Source organism: Cyanistes caeruleus, chromosome 1 (genome assembly GCF_971803275.1).
Source record: "Cyanistes caeruleus chromosome 1, bCyaCae1.hap1.1, whole genome shotgun sequence".
Lineage (NCBI taxonomy): Eukaryota > Metazoa > Chordata > Aves > Passeriformes > Paridae > Cyanistes > Cyanistes caeruleus.
In genome coordinates, this window is record NC_141701.1 from 90,068,942 (window position 1) to 90,091,617 (window position 22,676).

General features: G+C 39.7%; 1 protein-coding gene across 15 annotated transcripts in view; it reads left to right on the plus strand.

Annotated features, from left to right (window-relative positions):
• The window catches only part of ATXN1 (ataxin 1), a 474,819-nt gene that overhangs the window by 262,722 nt on the left and 189,421 nt on the right, over window positions 1-22,676 (plus strand). For 11 of the 15 annotated variants that reach the window (XM_086841849.1, XM_086841778.1, XM_086841808.1 and 8 more), the window contains one exon: window positions 5,279-5,398. The gene's annotated coding sequence lies outside the window, so the exon portion shown is untranslated. Of the gene's footprint in view, window positions 1-1,341; window positions 1,577-5,278; window positions 5,399-13,908; window positions 14,890-22,676 lie in introns of those variants that run through there. The other 4 variants (XR_015273755.1, XR_015273759.1, XM_023919687.2 and 1 more) reach the window with 3 other exon arrangements.

The following is a 22,676-nucleotide window of genomic DNA, read 5'->3' on the forward strand; positions in this document are numbered from 1 at the left end:
GGGGCTTCGCTCGCCTCCAGTGGCGGCCGCTGCCCTCCTGCCGCTCACCGATCCCCCGCCGCCTCCGGGTTTGCTCGGGTCGGGTGGGGGTGGTTGGGTTGCGGGGTTTTGAGGTTGGTTGTTGGTGGTTTGGTTTTTGGTTTTTGTCGGTTTGGTTTTTTTTTTCCTTTTTTCTTTTTTTTTTTTTTTTTTTTTTTTTTTTTCTCCTAAGGCATCGTAATTTACCGGCAGAAAAACAAATAAATGACCCCGTGTACGGTTGTGGGTGCTGAATCCGTCAATGTGATTCCTGAGAATATTAAAGTCTAAATTAAAGCGTGCTGGAAAAGCGTTAGCTCCTACTGTAATAGTAATAGCTATAATAATAAAATGACAGAATTGGGAGCGATTTACATGTTATTGAAGAGGAGGAATTACTGAAGAGTAATAATAGAAAAGAAAACAAGTCGGAAGCCCGTTATATAATGCACTGTGTAGACAACGAGAGCGACAGGCTATTTTTATTTTGTTTACCGTATGCTGTGTAATAGGGACTCCTCTGAACAGCATCTTTCCCCTATGAGCCCGAACTCCAGATAGAATTGGGGAAAAAAAAATCGAGGCATTTCTTTTACGACCAGACGAAGAAATCTAGGTTTGTAAAACCTTCCTCTTTACAAATGATTTCTCTGTGCAGAACGGGAAGGGTGTGTAGGTAAATGACCTTTGCCGGAGACCTTTTCCCTTTCATATGGTAAAGAAATTCATATTTTGTAACACGGCTTACACTTTAACCTTTAACGCTCATGGTTATGTATTCTATGCAGTAATGGTTACTTTACGCGTCAGATACGGTCAGGCATAGTGAGTTACTCTGCTGACACCCTGATAAGTCAAGGACTTTTAATTTCAGTTTCGAATGAAACCGTCCCCTAAAGGAAAATCCCGGCTTCACGTTAATCTATTTCTGTTCGGGTGATAGAGACGGTGCAGTTTTATCATATGGAACAAGGGTTATGAATGAAGGAGAGGGAAATTGAGAATGGCCAGGGAAAATATTGCGCCGTAGTTATTTTTGCGATGCTGCAAGATAATAGTAGGAATTGTACGTTATTGCACCTAATTTGTTCGTAAAACTGGCCCGGTATTTTACGGGTAACAGCTATTTTGAAAGGCTGGCTGTAATCTCCTCACTTTTTACGTAAGGCAGAGGTCGATAGGTTTTCCTCCGTGCTCGGCTGTCTGTCTGTCTCTCTCATCATGTAGCGACATGTCAGCGGTGCAGGCTTTCAGCGCGCTTACTCCAGCCCTGATCAGTCATGTAATTAGATCAGGCTGCCATGGTAACAGACGGGATTCACCGTAGTCACCGGCCAGCCAGGTGCGTGTGTGGCTGGCGGGCGACCCAGCGGGCTACCGCCAGCCCTGCGTGTGCCGCCTTGGTGGCGTGCGTACGGCCGGCGCGGCCACCGCCTCCAGCTCTCCGAAAATTGAAAGATGCCGGAGGTGGCTTCCTAATGGCCGAACTTCTCGGGAAGGGTGTTCTTTGCCCAGTGGAATGTCAGGCAGATGGGACCGTACGTGGCACGCTTAGCAGGTCAGCCAAATCGTCAGTTCCACTTGCCTGTATTATTAGCAAATTTATGAAGGTGTGGTACTTTTTAAAAATGCTTTGGCTTATACAAGCTAGCATGAAAGTTTCTTTAGAGTTTTCCTTTTCTTTTTTTTTTTTTTCCCTTCTCTCCCCCCCCCCACCCCCCACTGTCTGTCTGGTTTAACTGTTTGGTGGCTGCAGCAGTGTTTGTTAACAGTTCCCATTCCAGCATTCTCATCCTAGGCCAGAGGCTTGTTATTCTCCACTCCTCTACTATACTTTACACCCTCTGGCTGGTAAGATGAAAATTGGTGATACTTGATGTCAGTATTGTCACTCTGGCTTTGTTAAGCCTCCTCATAGTTCTTAGCAAGGTCTAGGCCCTTTTTTTACACGAAAGCTGACTGCAGTTTTTTGTGATAATATCCTTAGATATTATCGCAAAATATTATAATGATAATATTATAATATTATAGAATTGTTAAAAACAATTTTTGTCTCAGCAAACACTTTGTTTCTGTATGGGTGTATTTTTTTGCATTTAGGCTTACCAAAATATTATAGCCACGGAGCAGGAAACTTTCTGACACGTTGTATAATACCGTAAAAAGGATATGCAATATAATTAGCTTTGAACTGCATGTTGCTCTTAAAAACATGTTTCACCAAGCAATGTATATTTGTCATCATTCTCATTGTTCGAACATCACTCTTTTAAGCCACTTCCATAAATGTAGGTATAATTTTTTAAAAGCACCAAATTTGGCACAGTGTTCTAATGTCGTAAATCTGGAGCAACTCCAGGGGATGGGATTGTGAGCCACTTACATGGGTGTATATCTCAAATAACTCCATTTATTGGACATAATCCAGGCATGTAGTATAGAGTAACCGAGCTCGGAAAGTGATCTGCTGCGTATCACTGTTATTTTCTCTATATTGCTTTTCATGGTAAAAAGCACTGTGGGCTTAAATAGGATTTTTGCCTGATTAAGGAGCTGCATTAAGTGTCTATAGAAGTGGGTAACACCCCTACTCCAGTCACTAATCTTGGGTGCACTTACACTAATATTGAACTTGGCCCAGAGGATTTTGTGTCTCAGTGATGAGAAATCATCAGCACCCACAGCTCCTGAGCATTTGTAGTACCAGGCTGGAACATAAAGCAATCCAGAAATATCTCAGTAAAATAGATATTTTAATCACTCTGACGGTAAGGCACTGGAGTTGGAGGAGGAGGCAATGAGAAATGCCTGTTAGTGGTTCAGCTCTTGTGGTGACAGGCAGCAGTGGTCTTGGGTTTAGTGGGATGAGTTTGCAGGTCTCAGCCTGCCTATCGAGCAGGAGTGTTTCTTCTTGGAGGGGGGAGGGGACAGGGTATTTTCAGGCAATTTCCTGCACTGAAGTGCAGCTCCTCGGTGCCTCAACTAACTTGCCCTTCTGGCTAGGAGAGAATATTCTCTGCTCTGTGCAGCTGCTTCTGTTTTTGGGCCTCCATTCTGAGGTGGGGGCTTGATATAGAAGAGCTTGTTAGGAGGACTGACTGGAGAGAGTGGAATAGTAAGGAGCAGGATGACTCCTGTAGTGTAAGCCTTTGTGTGCTGCATGCTGCTTATACATATTTTATTGTAAGACAAATTACCTGTGACTAAGAGTGTTAGAAAGTGATTATTTTCAAAAAGGCCATATATACATAGTTTAAAAACTTTTCTGAAAAATAAACAGTGCAACTTTGGTTTTCTAGCCTGATTGAATCTATTTTAAAAGGTTGAAAAAACTAGTTTTGTTTTAAAAGGCATTTACAAGAGACCTGGAATTTCACTTAACAAAAATTTTTTATGTAATAGATCCAGTGGCCTAGTTTCCCATTAATTAAGAAAATAGACACTTGAATGCAGTCACCTGAAAAGCAACTAAGGATTTAAATGTTAGAATTTTAAAATAATTTTCTTAGTAACGTGGCTAGTAAAACAAAATGAAGGCCTAATTTTCCCCTTGCTGAAGTTTAACAGCATATTTTAGCAGATGATAGTCAGGATTATCATTGTCATTGTTCATACACACACTGCTTTTGTTGTGGTGTACTAATTGAGGGGGAAATGCAATAAAAAAGTATGGCAGGCTGTAAAGGAAGTGCTTGTCAGGATTGCATAGATGGTCCGAAGCACTGGCTGGCTGCAAACCTACTCCAGCGTGCGAGGCAGCTGACGCTGGTGATGCTTGAGAGAAGTCGGGCTGTGTGACAGCCTCAGCTATAACCACACAGGTTGTGAGTGATTTGGCTGCTCTGGAGAACTGTGCGGGTACAGTGTGTACAATTCAGAGGTTGCAGATAACAGGTTTAGTTGTAGGTCTCTTCTGAGACTGCTGTAACCAGCTCTGCGTCAACAGATAAAGGTATAATTAGAACATGAAACAGAAGTATGGCAGACTTGGCACAGGTAAATATTTCATGGCAAAGAACTGACTTGCTGTATTTCAGTGACTTCAATAGCCTAAGCTTTGCAAAGTGAAAATCCAGACCTCATCCTTTCATTTTACTTTAAAGCGAGACTCCAAGTGTGATAAATAAATAAATAGGTATTTGGTCAAAGGCACTGTATTTTGAAGTCTTATTCAGTGGTTCACATTCTTTATATGAGTAAGTTGAAGATTTTTATATGGTTTTGGCTGAGGTGATGCATGGCTAACGTTTTAAAATGTAGGAAACTTTGTAGATTTCTGATTTTTGCACAAAGTCAAAAACTAGATCCGTGACCGTAGCTCCTTTTTGATCTCTGTGCATGTGTTGAGAATGTAATGCTTCATGGCTTTTTTTTTTTTTTCTCTCAAAGCTGTAGTCTGAAGTGACTGTACAACACATGCAAATCTGTATGTGTGCATTGGTCCCAGTCTGCAAAGTTACTTTAGTACACATCCCAGTGAGGGTTTTGCTGAATGAGAATTGATTAAAGAACCTATCTAGAGTTAAGTATGCGTGTAAATCCTTCCCTAAATAGGAACAAGTAAGTATGCTCATAAACTGAAACAACAGAAATGATTCTCAGTGAGGGAGAAATGGTCCCACTAAATCCTTTTATTGTACTGAAAGTCATAAAAGTATTTGGTGAGATTCCAAGTGAAAACGTATTTTGTTTAATAGGTGATGTCAGCAGAAGTTCAGTACTGGATCTTAATGATTTTCCTGAGCAAAATCACAGAAATAATACAAAAACCCACATTGGTAGAGTTTTTCTTTGTTTATATTATTTAGGAATTTGCAGTAATAGGCATCGACTGTAGTGTGCCACCTTTAAGGACAAAATAGTATACAAGGTAAAGTCACATTTCAATAGGTGATTATTTTTCACCTAGTAGTAGTAGTTGCAGCACTATGTTTTCAGGATGCTACTGCTTCTCAAATAAAATATGTTCTGTTGGCAGTGAAGACAGTCATCTCCACTTGCTTATGATTCTTCACCTCATTAAGATCACATTTAGGAAAAGAACACTCTGAATAAATGGGCTCTTCTCTCTACTGTATGAGCTCTGTCTGCAGGACTAAATCTATAGTTTATCTGCGCTTGAATAATAGTAGAAGCAGACTCTCTCAGTCTTCATTGGGATATCTTAGCATGTTGTAAATGACTGTAAATGTTGACTCTTAACTGTGTTTTTTGTTTCTCTTTATTTTGGTTTCCATCTCCTCAACTCCTGGATCAACAGTCACATTGCAGGCCAAGCCAGATGGGCAAGCAATACAAGCTGTGAATTTATTCTTGACCCCGTAGGACAGTGACCACCGTCATTTTTGTCTTCACCATACAGTTATGCACTGCCAATAAGGTGAGAATACAATGCTTTTTATTTCCTTCAGCAAGTGTACACTGTCTGCTCTGGGCTTTAGGCAAAGGGGACACCTTCCTGGTGGCTGTGTGATTACCTACCTGTGATAGGTTTGTACTTCCCTTGCCTGGCAGTAGAGGTCCTTGAGAAACTCTGCTCAGAAAAATGCCTTTAACTCTGGTGACTCAGTTCAGTGACTTACAGAACAAGTGCGTTCCAGATGAGTGGTTTTATGCTCACCTGAGGTCAGAGTATATTCAGTTACTGGAATATGTTAGTATGAATGGAAAAGTTGGCAGACTTTGATTCTTGTTATAAAATGCCATATGTTAAATTGTATAAATCCTTCCTTCACTTTATGAAAGTTTTCAGGATTCTGGTTGCTTGTTGCCTACTTGGCTTTTCCACTGTCTTGAGTTTCTTCTGTGCATTAAACTTTGTCCAGCATTAGAATAGTTCCCAGGATAATTAGTCACTACTGATGTATCTGTGTGTCTTTTGCTCTATTTTGAGGAATGCTTTCTGTTCTTCTGATTTTCCTCCCTGAAATGCTGTGGCCAGACAAGATGTAAAAGTGCACGTGTATCAGTCTGCTGCTGCCCCTTTCCTCAATCTCTCTTTCCCATATGGTTGTGGAAAATAACTTGAAAAGACTAAGTCCCAAGACTCAACAATCATACTGCCAATAAAAAGAACATAAATTTTTATTTTATTTCTTTAATCTGATTGTCATTAGGCCAGCCTGGTTTTTTGGACCTGTTCTATGATTTTTAAGTGCTTGGGATTGGCAATGCTGCTAATGCTTTAAGAAAAAAAAAGATAAAGGGTCATAATAAAATTGCCTGTGTCTTTAAAGAAAAGAGAATGAAATATAGTGATTGCTTGCAGAAAATCAAAGGGTTTCTTTTTAAAATTTACAATCTGAAAGCTTAATTGCAGTAGTGTTCTTATATATGCAGGGCTGATCAGAAAGTCTCCATAGCAGAATAACTTTTTAATGTATACAGCATGTCATAAAGTATGCAGCTCATCATTTACATTTTATTGTGGCTATGGGGAAGGGTGCTGTGTTTTAGAGGGAAGTTGCCTAGGCAAGTAGATACATGCAAGGACATGCCTGTTACAATTTCCAAATGAGCTTGAATGATGAGGGTACTGTAACTTCAGAGCAATAAGAGTTTCTTTAGAGTGAAAAACCACACAAAGTGCCCCTGTGCTGACACACCTTGTCTTCCTGTTTTGGAAGAAAACTGAATTGGTAGTAACTATTGGCTTGGGATATGAAATAAAAGGAGTTTTTTTGCTATGACGTTATCATTTCCACAAAGCATTTAATTTTATTTATTTTTAGGATTAGCTTGGGTTGTATAAAAGTGGCTTTTTAAAAGAAGTGATTACTGCTGGAAAAGTTTATATCTCTTAATTAGAAGTAGTTGTTTATAGGACATTGGTCAAGTCCTGTGAATAATCAAATTGTGTTACTCACAATGTATTGCTAAGTCACCTTGGATATTTTAGCATCTGGTATTATCTGCAATTACACAAGAGAGAATATATTTGATGCTAAACAAACATTTGGATAAAAAATGTAACCTAGTTAAGTCTGGTGCAGAGGCATGAAGAATATAGTACTAAATTGCTGTTTTTCCTATTCAAGCTCAGCTTGAAGTATTTGTGGACCTTAGATTAGGTTAAATTTGATATAACTTCTTGTTGTTGGACATTTTTTGGCACTGAGTTGGTGGCACCTCTGTTGACCTCATTAGTTCTCATTTTCTCCATGGAATGATCAAAATCAGGCCCACTGTATAACTAAATTAGTAAAATAAAAGTTCTTGGAATAGATACTGCCTGCTTACAAACTTCTGTTACTGGAGGAAACAGACAGGAGCTCACAGTAGTAACCTGTGAAAGAAACATGAGCTGGCACTGTGCAGGGAGCAGCCACAGATACAGCATTTCATACTCACACCCATCATCTTTCTGGCTTTTGCATTTGCTTTGGGATGAAGGTGGCAACTGCCCTGCTTCATTTTAGGCAGAGCTGGGTTATGACCCTGGAGTCTGTCAGAGGAACAGAACACAGGACTCGTTTGAAGGCATCCAAAACGGATCTCAGAAACTGTACTTGTGGCCCAATGCCCCTACATGTGCATTCATGGCTTCACTTGTGTGAGTGAGGAATTGTGTGGCTTCAGTGGGTAACATCTCTGCTGTGTGTCAGCTCTCCAGGTGTGCTTACCCTTCCAATTCAAGCAGCATTTTCTGCAGAGCCAATTAAGCATCTTGCCTGGATAAGGACATGGGCATAATAAAAGTAGAATGAAAATAAATAAATAGATACAGTTTTCTTTCTTTTTTATTTTTAGTTAATTCTAGCTGCTCTCCAAAACACGGAGTTATTGTTATTTGTTCAGAGCATGCACTGCCTCCTTCCACGTAGGCAAATGACTCAATGCTTTCTTTTATACAGTTGTCTTGAGAAGATTTTGTGTGAGATGCTGGACATTTTAACAATTAAAGAGTTCTTTTTAATCTTTTCTACTGTCAAGTCACTTGATATTTATTAATCATAGTACTGGGATGAAGTTATGGCTGGCAGCCCATTAGTAAGAAAATTTTTTGGCTGAATTTTCAGTAAGTATGTCTGTATACTACTTAATATTGCTTATTTTTTACATAGGACATAATTTTTGTTTTATGCAGTCTTTTGGCTACTGTTCTCTCTAAACAGGCAAGTCTGCCCTTTTAAAATACTTAACAGTGAACATAAAAAGAACTAATCTGTCTCTATATTACTGTGTGCACTGGTAGCTTTTTGGTTGTCATATCAGTGTCCTTTTATCACAGCTGGTTTTATTTCTTCCCTCATGCTGTTTACAAAGGTCTAGAATAGCTGTAGGGCTAAAAGAAGGTAGGCAATGGATATTTCTAACGTGTTAACAGCACACAAGTGAAATGGAGCTGTGAACTAGGTATAACTGATAGTAATTAGGAATAATTTAAATTTTTTAAATTGTAAATGTGTGAACAACTGAAAGGTAAATGAAGTGATGTGAGTGCTGACAGATGTCTTAAAAATGAGGCTTTGTGATCTCCTCACCTCAGCCATAACCTTTCATGTTTTTGCTCTGTTGTTCCTACAGCAGATACTGAGGGCCTGCTGCCTGACTGATAGAAAGTTTCATAAGATGGTCTGAATCATAAATGGCATTGGGTGTAGTGGTATGCCTACATAAAAACACAAGGCTGACATTCATAATGTGATATAAGGCACTGTCCGAGGTTTGGTTCACCTTCCAACTTGGTGTTTTTAAAAGGTGTATCTGCAAATGGAATGAGACTTGCTGTCCTACATACTGCAACTTGATAGCATTCCTTTAAAAGTGTGGGCTTTTGGATATTAGTGTGAGTATGAGTAGATGTAGAACTTCTGTGTGCTGGGGACCGAGAAGTGGTGAGGTGTCGGGATGTGATGTGCAGTTGTGTGCAAGCTTGAGCATCTGTGTGTGCCCTCCTGCTGCCCCTTCCCTTGGCTGTGTGTGTTGGGCAGGGATGTGCTGGTGGGGTTTGCCTTGCCTCGAAACCAGGGCTCTGCCTTTGGCGAAAAGTTAGTTCTCATTACCAGGGTTATAATTTTGGCCTGAAATTAGCCCAGGTGGCAACATCTGGATTTAATGTTGCTCATGTTGGGGCTCTGTGATAGAGGCAAACCCTAAATCTGATAATTGCCTCTTTATTTTCTCATCAATTCCTTATTTTGGAACTAACTGTAAACCTGACTTCAGGATTTAGTGAGTCACTCCTTGCTCTATAAAAAGTACAAATGTCAAAGTGTTTCTCACTTGTATTGGAGTGTGGTTGTGACTGTTACCGCATTTTTGTTTGTCAGGTACCCACGTGTGAAGGCCTTTGTAGTTTGGTACAGCTAACATTTCTGTGAGGCCAGCTACTTGAAAGAAAGTCAGGCTTTAATGGAGAAGGATAATTACAAAAAGCAGGCTTAATCCTCCTTTACTGTGCTCAGAAATTTTGTGCTACTGAATGTTTTCTCATTGGTGTGGTTCCTTTTCAGTGGCACGTGTAGCAGCTGACTAGAAAGTGATATTTTCAAATGTATATAGTAATATATAAAAAGCCCCTGAACACTTTTGCTGCTTGGTAGTGTGCTGTATTCACAGCTTTCCCAAGGTAGTCTGACAGCAAGTAGACCCAGAATGCTTTCAAATTTCAAGGTATTCAAGGGGAAAAAAATCCTAGTAGATTATTGTGGTAGAAGTAGGTATATCTTTATTCTCCATGTACCACTAGCAGTTAAATACCCATCACACTAATCATATGTACTGAATTTTTATTTACAGATTAGGAGGCTCTACTTTGACATATGACTAGCAGGGAAGCCCCTCCCTTTAACAGTTGTATGTCATCTGCTTCAGAGAACTAATTACTTGGCAATTCCCATTTGATAATTCCCTCTTTATTTTCTGATGAGTTACTTAACAGTGATGAGCTTGTTGAGCAGAATACCATGCTAAATCTGTGCTTCAGAAACTACAGCACGGGCCTGGGGATATCATTGTTTCTGAAATGCTGTTTAGCCTTGCCATAGGAGCATTGAAACCACACTAAGATACATGAACAGTGCACAATTAACGATAAGTTGAACGTGAGTGATGCGCAGCATTTGCCAAAAACTAAAGGAAGGGTTTAGATTACTGTTGCACTGCAAGCAGAATGTTAAATATGTAATTTCTTGAAAAAAACACAAACACCAAACCTAATGTAATTTAGAGGCTCAGAAGCAGAAGCTTGTCAGAGATATACCTTCTATGTATCATTGCTCTTCTCCACTGAAAGAATCAATTTAATGGACTTTTATTTTTAAAAATCCACTGTTTATTGTAGTACCTATTTGACAGTCTAGCTGACTCCTGGTGGTTATTGTGTTCTTTGAATATGAGATACTTTAGTAAGTTTTTACCGTGTTTTCTCTGCTGTTACCTGTCTTATTCATTCTTCTCCACTCCCTTTTCACATTCTTTTACTCCAGTGGCCACAGCAACCCTTGTTCCTGGCTGGGGAATGCATTACAAGTCTCACGGCTAATTACAGCATCACAGTGTTCCTAGAGGGTACCTAAGTTCAGCAGTGCTTAGCTACAGCACCAGGCAAGGGGATTTATGGGGTGAAATGACATCAGCCTGCTCATGACAGTCATGGTAAGGTCAAAGTGAGTCCCTCTTGCAGATCAGGAGTCAGAGGGTCCTGTTTAGTCCCAGTGTCTCTGAAATTCAACCATGCTATTTAATTTGAATAATTTTTTTTTACTGGTTTCAGTGGAAAAAAGGTTTGTGGATCATCTACAGTCACTTGACTAGATGGTGGCATTATTCCACTGATTCTGATAGCTGAAGATTTCCATTGTAGCTGAGCCAGTGCTATAAGCTGGGAATTGGGCTGTTTTTTCCTTCACTGGAATAAAAATACAGTATTTTGTGTATTAGCTCACATGACAATTGCATCATCAGGCTTGCTGATTTATTAGATATTCACAATGATATCGCTTGCCCAGTACTGGAAGCTGTGTAACAGGATTGCTTTATCAATGAGTAAAAACTCATTTGTACATAGTTACATGTGTTTTTGTAAAATTAATCAGAGGAACAGTAGTTTTATGAAACATATAATTCAGAACAGATTAATCTACTTTAATTGTGTTCATGAAGTACACCAGCTATAAAATCTTTTGAAAGGAATATTAATCAAGTTGATCAAAGATGGCTTGAAGTACAGAATTCAAATATGAACACAGTTACAACAAATATACACACAGATACAAAGTAGCTTAGGAGATTATATTAAAAAAATAATACAAAAATAAAAAAAAAAAGTTCCATTTTCCTTTTTTTTTTTTTTTAAGAATATGTCATGTTTTAAAAGCAAAGATGCAAGAAAAAAACAAATACAATTTGAGATTTTATAAAATGTGGTGAATAGGCATTTTAAATAGCATAAAAACACAAGGAGTCAAAACCTCACAGAAGGTCATTGAACCATTTTTTAAACTTTTAAAATCTATTTTTCATTCTATTTAATTTTTTAATGACTCAAGGTGTCTCAGGTAGTGCTGTATAGGCATTGCTGAAAATAGAAATCTTCTGTAAGAATCAGAAAATAAATGCGACTTTCTTGGGATGCCCCACCTGTGATATGAAAGGACTTGTCACCTGACAAATCATTCCACAAACCATTACAGCTTTTGTGGATGGGCCTGCATCCTGAGCCATGGTATCAGATCTATTTTCCAGAGGGAGCCAAAGAGTTATTAGATGTTGATTAAGATGGATCTTCATCTGCCTGCTTCAGAGGTGTCTAAGATTGAACTTTAAAGTGTTTGGCCCCAGACATATGGATCCATGCCAGTAGTACTATTTCTATCAATAGTTGTGGGAGTAAAACATTAACATCTGAATATTGTGACCATGATCTTCAGTTAACACAAGATTTTAATTACATGCTAATGTATTAAAATTTGGACTCAGATTGAAACCAAAGAAAACCCAACTCACTTACATACAGTGTAGATTTCTCTGTTGACCACTGCTGTTCTCTACCTGGCACCCAAATAAAATGGTACCTTCTCTCTGCTTTATTACAATGAGAGCCTGATACATCCTAGATAATGTGTTTCTTTCTTCTGGATTCTCTTTGCCTTTTTCCCATCAGCTACCCTTTTAACATGACTCCTGTGGAAGTAACACTTCCAGAATGATGGGCTAGCTAAGGGTGACCTGGCTGGTCTGGTCAAACGATTTGTGTTTGCCTCTCCATGTTTGTAGAACTGAGAAGCTGCTGCACCTCTCTGCTTTGGACTCGTCTGTCTCCTCTTTGAATCAGGGTTGTGTTTAGTGTTTCTTTCTTGCCATTCTTGCTAAGCTTTCTTGGATCTCTGCTGTGATCTGTCCTGATATTTTTATTGTTAATGATGGTCTTGGAAATCACTTGTGATTTCCTTTGTGAGCTTGACAGTGGATTAATTAAACTGGGGGGAGGTAAATGACATGTGAGTATGTGTAACACATCTGTGTCCTATTTTACAGGTAAAGAGGATGATGGTGGAGCTTACAGTCGAATAATCTATAGTTTAAAATTATACTATATGGTGTCTGGATAGCTCACAAATGCATTAGATAGTGTCATAAAACAGATGTGATACTGGAAGAACTGAAGGAGTGAAAGTGTGCATTTTGTTCCATTTGCACAAGATGACGGAGTAACTCATGTTTGTTGCGTGGTCTTCAGGTGTGAGAGTGACACAGCCAGCGCAGATGCATCCTGCCATTTGTTTGTCACCACTGGTTTGATTTCACCTCAGTAGCAGGAGGGAATATGATGTGTAGTGACTGAGCAAATTAAAGTAATTCCTGAGTGAAAGTATGACATTTGTTACATGAGGCTACTATCCAGATGTTGTTATCTGTTAGTGTACAGTGAGAAAGAGCCCTAAGGAAAATTGAGGTGGGTAGAAGGTAAGCATCTGAAATACATTAAACATCAGCAATCGAGTACAGCCCTGTTACCTAAGGAGTCAAACTTGGTGAATGTCATGTCGGCTGTATGGAATGGGAGAAATGCAAACTAAGACACACTTCTGCTATGTGTGCAGCTCTGCTATGAAGTGCGTTCATCTGAGCTGTCAGCTGGCTGGCTGGAGTGTTTGGTGCTGTTTATGCAGCTCAGACAGGGTGTCTTTATGAAACCAGTAATGCTGTGCAACCTGGACTGCAGCAACCAGTAGTTTTATGCTGCTCTCCATATTTAACATGAAGGGTGCTCAGCCAAAGGCTGTGGTGAAATAAGGGGTCAGGTTCCCACCTTTGTACTTACTTGGGTGATTTCAGTGGAGCCACGTAGGTGTAAACGTGGTGTGTCATAGTCTGGGGCCTTTGGGCTGTGTCTGAGGCTCTGGACTCAGAACTCTTGCAGACAGGTCAGCAGTGCTGATCAGACACTTTGTTTGGTGGGAGTAGAGCAGTCACTTGGCTTTTCCTTCAAGTGGGGAGGGACTGAAAGTTGTTCCTCAGTCAAATGTCATCAGTCCTATTTCCTTCGTGTTCTTCAGGTGGATGTGTTGGTGAATAAGACTAATCTTTCTTTACATAGCTCAAACAGTATTTTTCCTTTTTATTCTTCTGTTTTAACCATTTCCAGACTTCTTTCTCTTGTTGCTGACCAATTAGTTTTTCTCCCCACCACCTTCTCTACCAAGATTCTCCTGTGCTCAGCAGTTCTTGCTGCTGTATATCTGACCTACTTGTACACTGCTCCCTCATTGGCTTTGTTACTGGCACAGTACTTAGATTTTGTGTAGACCCTTTTTTATGTTTGAATTCTATGTGTGTTTCTATGTGTCTAAAATGCCCTTCTGCTTAGAGTGTTTGAATACCTCAGTAGTTTTCTGCAGAAATACAAATTTGAATGTTGTTTCATCTACCTCTCTTCCTTCCTAGTTAGTCATAGCTGGATTCTGAGCTTTGCAACCCCAATGATCTGCCTGGACAAGCCTTTCACTCCATGCAGCCTTCCGCTTCTCCTCATGGGAAAAGACCATTATTTCTTCTCTGAAGCTTCTCTGTGGGTGCCTGTTTCCCTGGCTGAACATTGGATTTTCAGTCCGTGTGCCCCTGCCAGTCTTCCCTGGCTTCCAGCTGCAGTGTCTCTTCAGCAGACATCTTGCTTTTTAGGCTTGTCAGCTGATCTCTAACAAATCAGTAGCATATATTTGTTTGTAAAATGTTACATGCTGGCATTGTTAAAAAAAACCCCAAAACAATGAAAACCACAAAACCAAAATTCATTCAGTTATTTTCTCTGTACCTGAGCATGAGCCAGGAGCCACAATCTTTGGGTCATTTGCTCATAAAATGATGGAGAACCTATTGCTTTATTATCGTACCATGTGATCTTCTAATCAAAGGATTCTTTTACTGTATTAGTATCAATAATTCAAATTGTTAATGTAAATTTTTAAAAAAAATGTACCATTTTCACGTGTCATACTGATGAGTCAAAAGTAGCAGCTTGAGTACTTTGGGCTTCATCATCACTTCTCCTACTGTGACTTTGCTCCAGTGATAATGTTCTATAGTAATAGGTTTTGAAATGTAAGTTAAATCAAAAAAGAATTTTTGAAAAGCATGTCATTCAGAAAAAGAAAATAAAAGTGACATAGTACGCATTTTGAGTGAGATTCTTCAGAGAGGGAAAAATTCCTGGACTGCTATGAAGAAGTACAGGAATGAAGCACCTGCTGACTGAGTGAAGTTCACTTAAGGTGTGAAGTGGAAATACATAAGAGGAGTTTCTAATTTATTTTTTTTTTTTTTTTGTGTATCAGCATGGTTTTGCCATGCACGGACTATTGGAATGATATTGTGGTTATAGGAGGTTTTAAAAATCCCAAACAGTTTAATAAATATTTTGGTTGATAATTCTGGAGTTGGCATGTTTTCTCAAAAAAAGGAGGCTTTTGACTAAACAGAAAACCATCAAAATTAACTTCTATCTGGAAATTGATATCTCTTCTTGTTATAAGTAACAACAAAAAGAAACAGACTAAGGCATATGAGAGGAAACTACACATTTTCCAAATTGATTTACTCAGTGAATTTAACAATAGCTTGAGTATAGTTAATTTCACTTTTCCTGTATGTAGGCTGTTTCTCGAGGTGAGAAAAACATCTGAAAAAACCCCCAACCACATGGTTACAGGATTATAAAAACTGGTGAAGGGAGCTTGGAGGTATGAGTTACTACTTTTAAAGTCCTCTTTTAAAAACAAGGCTAGACTCCATATTGATGGAGTGCTTTTAAAGGCAGTGCCCTTTTAATCAGCAAACAGGTCCTCTGTGCATCAAATAATTAAAAATAGAGCAAAGTTTCTGAACAAGGCGTCTGGCAGAAGCGTCTGTACTTCCATCTGTGCATGATTAGCAGAATGTTTCATGATATTTAAATAGCACAAGCTTTGCTCTCTTTTTTATTATTTGTTGTACTGAAGACCTGTTTGCTTGTTAAGTGGTCTTTTTTGAATAGTTACTGGCAAGGAATCAGGAAAGTGTATGAAGACATCTTGTATACACTGCAAATGCCAAATTGTCCCTTTTTTCAGAGACGCTGCCCTTACTATTTCTTTTTTTTTCCTTTGATTGGAGTTTTACCACATCCCTCGATTGGTGTTTAAATTTTCTGAAGGACCAGTTCATTTCAGAGGGAGTTGAGCACGCAGTTGTGGTGGCTGTCCAGGGATGCAGTCCCACCGCTCACGGGTGTTGTTCCCAGGGCAGTGGCCCTGGTGGAGCGCTGCCGTGTGTGCCAGGGTGCGCTTGCAGAGTTGGTGCGCCTGTCGGCTCAGCTCTGCAGCTCCTGCCGGCGCTGCTGGGAGCCCTGCCTCTAATCTGCTGTGCACACTGCTCTGGAGCCTTACCCTTTCATGGGGACGTAATCAGCCAGGCAGCAGCTTTCCAAGCGCTTTTGAGGCCTTAAGCTGGGACTCCTCCTTGCTGGCAGCCATTCAGCACTGGATTGTGTGCTCCTCGTCTCTGGCTAGCAACACGGCGCTTTGCAGTTGTAGCCACTGATTTCCCTCCATACTAGTAAAGATTTTGTGTGTGTGTGTTTTACAAAGGCCTGTACAAGAAGGTATGGAATGAAAAGAAGCTGCTGTCTGGATGCTGAGTGCATTGCTGTAGCTGGCTGAGGGCAGTTCTGTTATGTGCAATGCCCTGTTGTTGGGAGCCGGCAGGTTGGCAGGGAGCTGAGACACTCGGATAGGCCCAGAGATCCTTTGTGGAGAGCCACTATTCAGTCTTAGGACAATCTGAGGTCTTGGATGGGCATGGAAAATAAGAGCTTTTGTGGTGTGTGTAAGTGGTGTTTACTCTGTAGCTGGGCTTTTTGTTGCTGGGTTTTTCTTGTGTTTGAGAAAAGCTGTGGTGTGTGATGTGTGAATACTGACCTGGGTCGTCTCTTAACTTCAGCTAAAAACTTCAAAAGAAATTGTGGTTACTACTGAGAGCAAAGCTGCTAACCTGTCAACATAAATGTATAAACTCTCTGTGCTTGCACCTTGGGAAAAAAAACCAAAACACTGAAACACCTCAGCTGTGAAGAGAGCATGCTATGAGCCTCCACACAGAGTTCACCCCACCTCACCTGGTTAGTGCTGTGTTACTGGTGTCCACCATGCTGTTTCTGGCCTCAGGTTCTGCAGAGCAGCGCGCTCTGCAGTCTCTGAACAAGTTCTTCTCAGCAGGTTTGTATCTTACATGGAGAAGCTGTTGAGTTTCAGGGGGGCAGTGACCACTTTGCAAATACCTGTCCATTGCATCATTCAGCTTTAGGTCCAGGGAAGGCTTGAAGATGAATGAGTATATACAGAGAAGTAGTGGAAGGGCAAGTGAAGGAACAGACATGCTTCACTTTAAAAACTGGGGGTAACATGTGTGCCCATTCCTTCAGCTAAACCTCTCAACCAATGCATTAAGCAGTTGCACTCACATTTTACCCACATTGCTTTTAAAAATCAGTACCCTTAATAACTGATTTCTTTAGAAATAAGATTTACTTCTAGAACTGGTTCTTCATCAGTGCAGTTTGGTGGGCCTAATATTAGTATCGTTCCAGGAGCAGGAAGGAGAGAAAAGATTCAGCTTAATTTTAGAAAGATTCATAAAGTGGTGTTGGTAGGTTGGTTAAACTAAGCCAAGTTTTGTATTTTCCTCCTAGTATTTGTTCTCAAAATATACCATAAAGCTTTTTTGGAACAGCTTCAGCTTATCTTGTGAATGTGAATTAATTAACATTAGTACGAATTTCATATTGTCCAACAGAATTTGTTTTTCTGTGTCTTCTGTCATGCTCATTAAAATAATGAGTTCAATTATAATAGTGCTGAGGCTCTGTAGACAAACAGACATTCTTCTGAGCGCAAGGAGATCAAATTCAAGGTTGGTTTTTTTGATAGGAGAGGGAAGAATGCTTGTGATGTTAGTATTACCCCTGGTATTTTTTCAAAAGCATTTGTGACAGGCTTCTTATTTTGGTATACTAGATTTTGCTGTTTCTTACTAAATTTATAATTCTCAATGCACTGTTAACAAAGTAGAGAAGAATTGCAGGGCACATATTCAGAAGCTGTTGTTCACACCTAATTGTTGTATTTGTAGGCCTGATTATTTGACACCATGACATACTACATGAAAAATCTGGTAGCCTTTGATTTCCTGAAACAAAACCAAAGATTTCTTTTACAGCTCTGCAAAAGTATATTGTATCTAAGCAGGTAAACTGGAATTCAGCCTAGGGATGGTAGGATCATGTTGATTTGTGGGAAAAATTATGGTTCTGTTAGTTGTCTGCAGGTCTCTGGAGGAGAGGGAGGGCCTTGTATCACTCAAAAACAATTCCTTTTGGCTGGCTGTAGAGAAGTATGGATAGCATCCAACATACAGCCATCTCCAAGTACAAAGCTTATAATGGAAACGTAGATGACCAGTCAGTATTGATATATTAGGAAGTATTTATATAACTCAGAGTTGTTGACTACTGTAGAAATGCTGTTTTAGGCCCTGTTCCCACTGGCCTGTTCCAACTCCTGTTGACTTCTGGAGTGTTAGGATCAGACCCCTTTGGCTCAGATTTGGAGTGAATTAAGACTGAAAGAAGCATGCGTATTCTGCAGTCACCCTTCACTTTTGTAGGGGAGAATGGAGGAAATAACTGACTTGTGCAATGGTACCAAAGTTCTTTATGGCATCATCAAGCTGAACACTGAAAATAAAGCTTTCCTTAAGCTGTTTGAAGTATTTCATTTTGATCTATAGCCTAAAGTGTTCCCTGTTAATGGAAGGCTCAATGTGGTTTTTATGCTTTCCTCGTGAAACTCTTCTTTGACAGGGAGAAAAATGTATCTAATTAACATGCACCTTTCTGTATGTGGATTATTATGCATTCATTATTTTAAGTTGGTGCTATTATACAAAAGTTTCTCCAGAACTTTGGCAACTCGGTAGAAAGGAGTGACAGTTCAGTGCATTCTCAGCTAGGCAGCTCTAAAATATATTGCTTTTGAAGACACCTACGTGTTACAGTAAAAATACCCCTTATAGCCAAAAACGCGTGACCACAGTCTAGGTAATTACAAAAGAAAGAGATTCAACTAAGTACTGAAACAGGGAAAAAAAGAGGCATTTTTTTTTAAAAGAGCAGTAGAAATGATGGAAGACAGAATTACTATTGTGTACCTATTAAAAGAAAATCTCCCCAAACCCCACAAAGCTCAAGGATTCATTATATGTAAAAGTCACTATCAGTTAGGGAATATATGCCTGAAATACTAAATACTGTAAATTTGATTGATATTCAGGGCTGGCTGTGCTCCAGAAAAAGAACAAATGCGTAGCTTTGCTAGAAGCAACAAAAGACAATTTGGGAAATGCAGAAGTACTGCTAGAAAAGCTGAATGCTACATTTCTATATAAAATGCCATGTGACTAATAGAAGTTATTTTCTGTCCTAGATAGGGCTGGTGAAATTGTAAGCAGGTAGCAAAAATTTACTGTTTCATATTTCATAGATAATAATTGTTCTGAATGCTTTAAATAATACAGGAAGTGCAGTGTGACAAACTTGACATTTGAATATTAATATTGATACTGAAACAGTTCACCACAAAGAATACCAGGGCTGCAGGAGGAAGGATAGCATTTTGATCAGATAAAGACAAAAAAGTTATAAAGCCCTTCATATATGTTGAAAAAAAAAAAATCTTGTGAAAACTGTGACAAAATTACCTTTCAGGATTAGACATTTTATATCCTGTTTTGGTAATATCTCTGCAGGGAAAGTTGGAAGCAAAGAAATGTCTTTGCCATTTCTGTCTTCCCCCTTCCTCCCCCACTTGCAGTTTGATGAAGACTGTTTGAAATAAGGTTAAGAATACAGTGCTGCAAAGTGTTTTGGGTTTGCTTGAACAAATACTTGAGTGGATGTGAGCTCAAGAAAAGACACATGGGCATGTACAGTCTTCGGTGACCAGTCTCAAAATGGCTTGAGATGCACTGTAAGTTACCCTCTGTAAAGCTGAGATTTGGCGATAGGCTACTTTATCAAAGACAGACCTTTCTTTTCTAAACATAAAATAGTACTAACAGTCCCTTTTTTTTTAACAGGCAAGCTTGCTCTCCCACATCTGTGTGCAGAATCCCTTACTATAAATTTGTTGTGGCTTGCTTGATTTTTGTAGTTCAGTGTGGTGAGTCCAGGAGAATACAGCCTTTCATGTACAAGTAAGTTTCAGCCTACCTACATGATGGAACCCAAGGGCTGTGTCCTCTTTGGGTTCACAACGTCCCTCAAAGAGGATACAAAATAAAGATGTAGACTGGTGAAAAGTTTGGCCATCCCAAACAAAGCCCACAGAAAGAACAGGAATGTTTCTGATCTCTCACTCTCTGCAGTGCAGTGCTGGTGTGGATGTGCCCTATTGCTGATAAATCTCTTGGTGGCTTTTGGCAGCTGTTGTATAGATGATTTGGTAAGTTACTTAGCTGGTTGTAGGATGGATAGGTACATTGCTTTCCAAAATTCCTTGTTAGTGGAGTATGTAGAGTACCTTTTTGGCTTTATACTGGTAGTATTGGTTGCACCAGTTTGATTTCAGCTGTTTAGCTATATGCAAACTAGTAAAAGGCGTTTTAATTTTTGGGACAGGAAGGAAAAGTTTGTCAGCCCCCCTTCTGAAAGTGTTTTGGTAGCTGTGACCACTTTTTCCCATCAAAAATATGGCTTGTGCTTTCAGACTCTCTCATTTTCAGATGATGATTGGTAATTTTTATCTTTACAATGCAAATGGAATTTTTAGCATAGTTTGGCACTGTATAATGCTGCTTTCTGCACAAACTGCCTCCCAGACAAATTCAAAGGACAGGTGTGTATTTAAAAACCAACCAAGCCAGAGTACACTTTAGCTTCTGAAATATTTATGTACTTGTAGTTGTAACTGCTGCAACATATTTATGTGGAAGTGGCACCATTCTGCTTTGCCAAGTGTAGTCAGCTCCCTTTAGCTGTGTGTTGCCTCTGCAGGCAGGAGGAAATGCTGGGCAGTTCGCTGGAATGACGGCAGAGCCTTTGGGTCTCAGTGGGGGTAACCTACATGGGAGCATCCTCTCTGAGGTACCTTTTGCAGGTACCAGGCTGTTGGGGAATCACAGATCCCTGACAGTTGTTTGCATTCCTTTAAAAAGGGTGGAACAACAGCACTTATATTAAGAAATGCAAATTCCCTGCTACCACGTACAGAGCAGGCAAACTCCTGACCCCTTGGTGATGCCAGTGGCATTTTTGGTGAGTTGTTAAAGGTGTTAGGCATAATCTTCACAAAGGAGACTTGGACTAAGGTAGGAATGCATTGGAGTTCTTACTTCTCGGCTGTGCAGTTTGTAAGGTGATTCACAGCATGTACAGAGGGAATGGAAAATGTTGTCTGGGAAGCATTCCAGTGTGTTATTTTGAAGTCATTTTGCCAGGCACAAATGCTGGTGGTTGTATGGGAGCCTCTAGAGCTACAGGGTGGAAGGTGAACCTCCTACACCTTAGGATAGGCTATAACAAGTAATGATATTTTATTCTATGGCCAGCTATTCACCTGACTATTCAGACCTCTGTTCTAAATAAAAACCAAGGAAATAAAATACTTTTCAGACTTTGGCCTGTTACAAGATGGGTTGCTGCTGCAGATGATCGTATAGATCTATTTGACTGCCTGTTCCTCATGCCAAAATTTAGAAAAGTGTCTTGATTTTGAACTGCCCAGAAACGCCACCCAAAATGAGAGTAATCATACTGAAACAAATTACTTTTTTTACATCCTGTATTTCCTCTGTTTCTTCAGCTGTTTCTCGGAGTATCATCTACTTCTACTGCCAGTGGTACAATAATAGGTTAAATTAATTTATTTTAAAAACTTATAGTATAGTTGCTCAAAGGAACATAGAAGTAAGTAGTTATAGTAACATTTATCTTCTGATTTAGTGCCTGAACCTGCTTCCTTGATGTTGGTGCAAATTAATGAAATTAGGATCACACCTTTAAAGAAATGTGAACAATTAAAAAAACCCTAAACCCCAACAGTTGCATGTTTGAGCTGACCAAATATAAACATGTGACTAAAAAATTGTGACATAAGCCTAAACATTAGGTAATTTTCATGGTGAATGAAATAAACTTCTATGGAGTTGTGAGTGGCCAGTGTGTTACTGTGCATCAGGGCCCTTTTAATCCACAGATTATTGGCAGAGCATATGGGGACTTCTCCAAAACATGCCATATATAACATGCTTTTTGTACTATTGTTTAAACTGCATTCTAATGGGTAACTAGGGATATAGGTAGTCCTAAAAAAAACATTTTGCACTGTGGTATTTACTAGCAATGTGGTATATAGCCAGGATGTATAGTAGATATTCATATTCAGTATGCTGCAGAATTTGTAAATTTGCATGTTAAAATACTTGTCATCTCTGGAAATACCCTGAGGTGTAACTGTCCACAACCTTCCTCTTCTAAATAATTGCTAAATATTTGCTTTCAAAGCCAAAACTTTAGCCATTTGGAGCATGAATTTCATAGCTAGTGTTTTTAAAATCTTATAGTCATGACTGTGACCCAGAATTTTATTTTTACCATTTTTGCTGTCCTGTTGATTAATACGTGTGAAGTACCAAAGCCCGTTACCTGAGTACTGTGCCCCCTCGAGTGCTGTTCATTACCCTGCCTTTTGGAAAAATTGAGGAGCAGCTAGGAAGAGATGCAGGCAGGACCAGAGAGCCTCATGAAGTTCAGTCCAGAGATAATTTCTCCTGGTGTCACTTGTCTAAGGAGAAATAAATTGCTCATGCCTCTGGTCAGAACTATGTAGTTACATGTGAACCATTGGGAGCAAAGGGTTCAAACGTGGGAGATGTCCTTCCTGGGGGAACATTTTGGAGCCTCTGGAGGTAGATCATGGGAGTGCTGGGGGTCTTTCACCTCAAACTGTGAAAGTTAGGGCCTCACCTGCCTTTGTGCTGTTCAGAGATGGGGAACTGCCTGGGTGCAGGTGACCAGGTTTTAATTCTTCTGGTCTGCCACTGCAGCAGCTTCTCCTTATGGTTTTTTTTCTGCTGCTCTGTGCTGCTGCAGGGTCAGGTTTATCCTGAAAGCATATGCTTGTGGG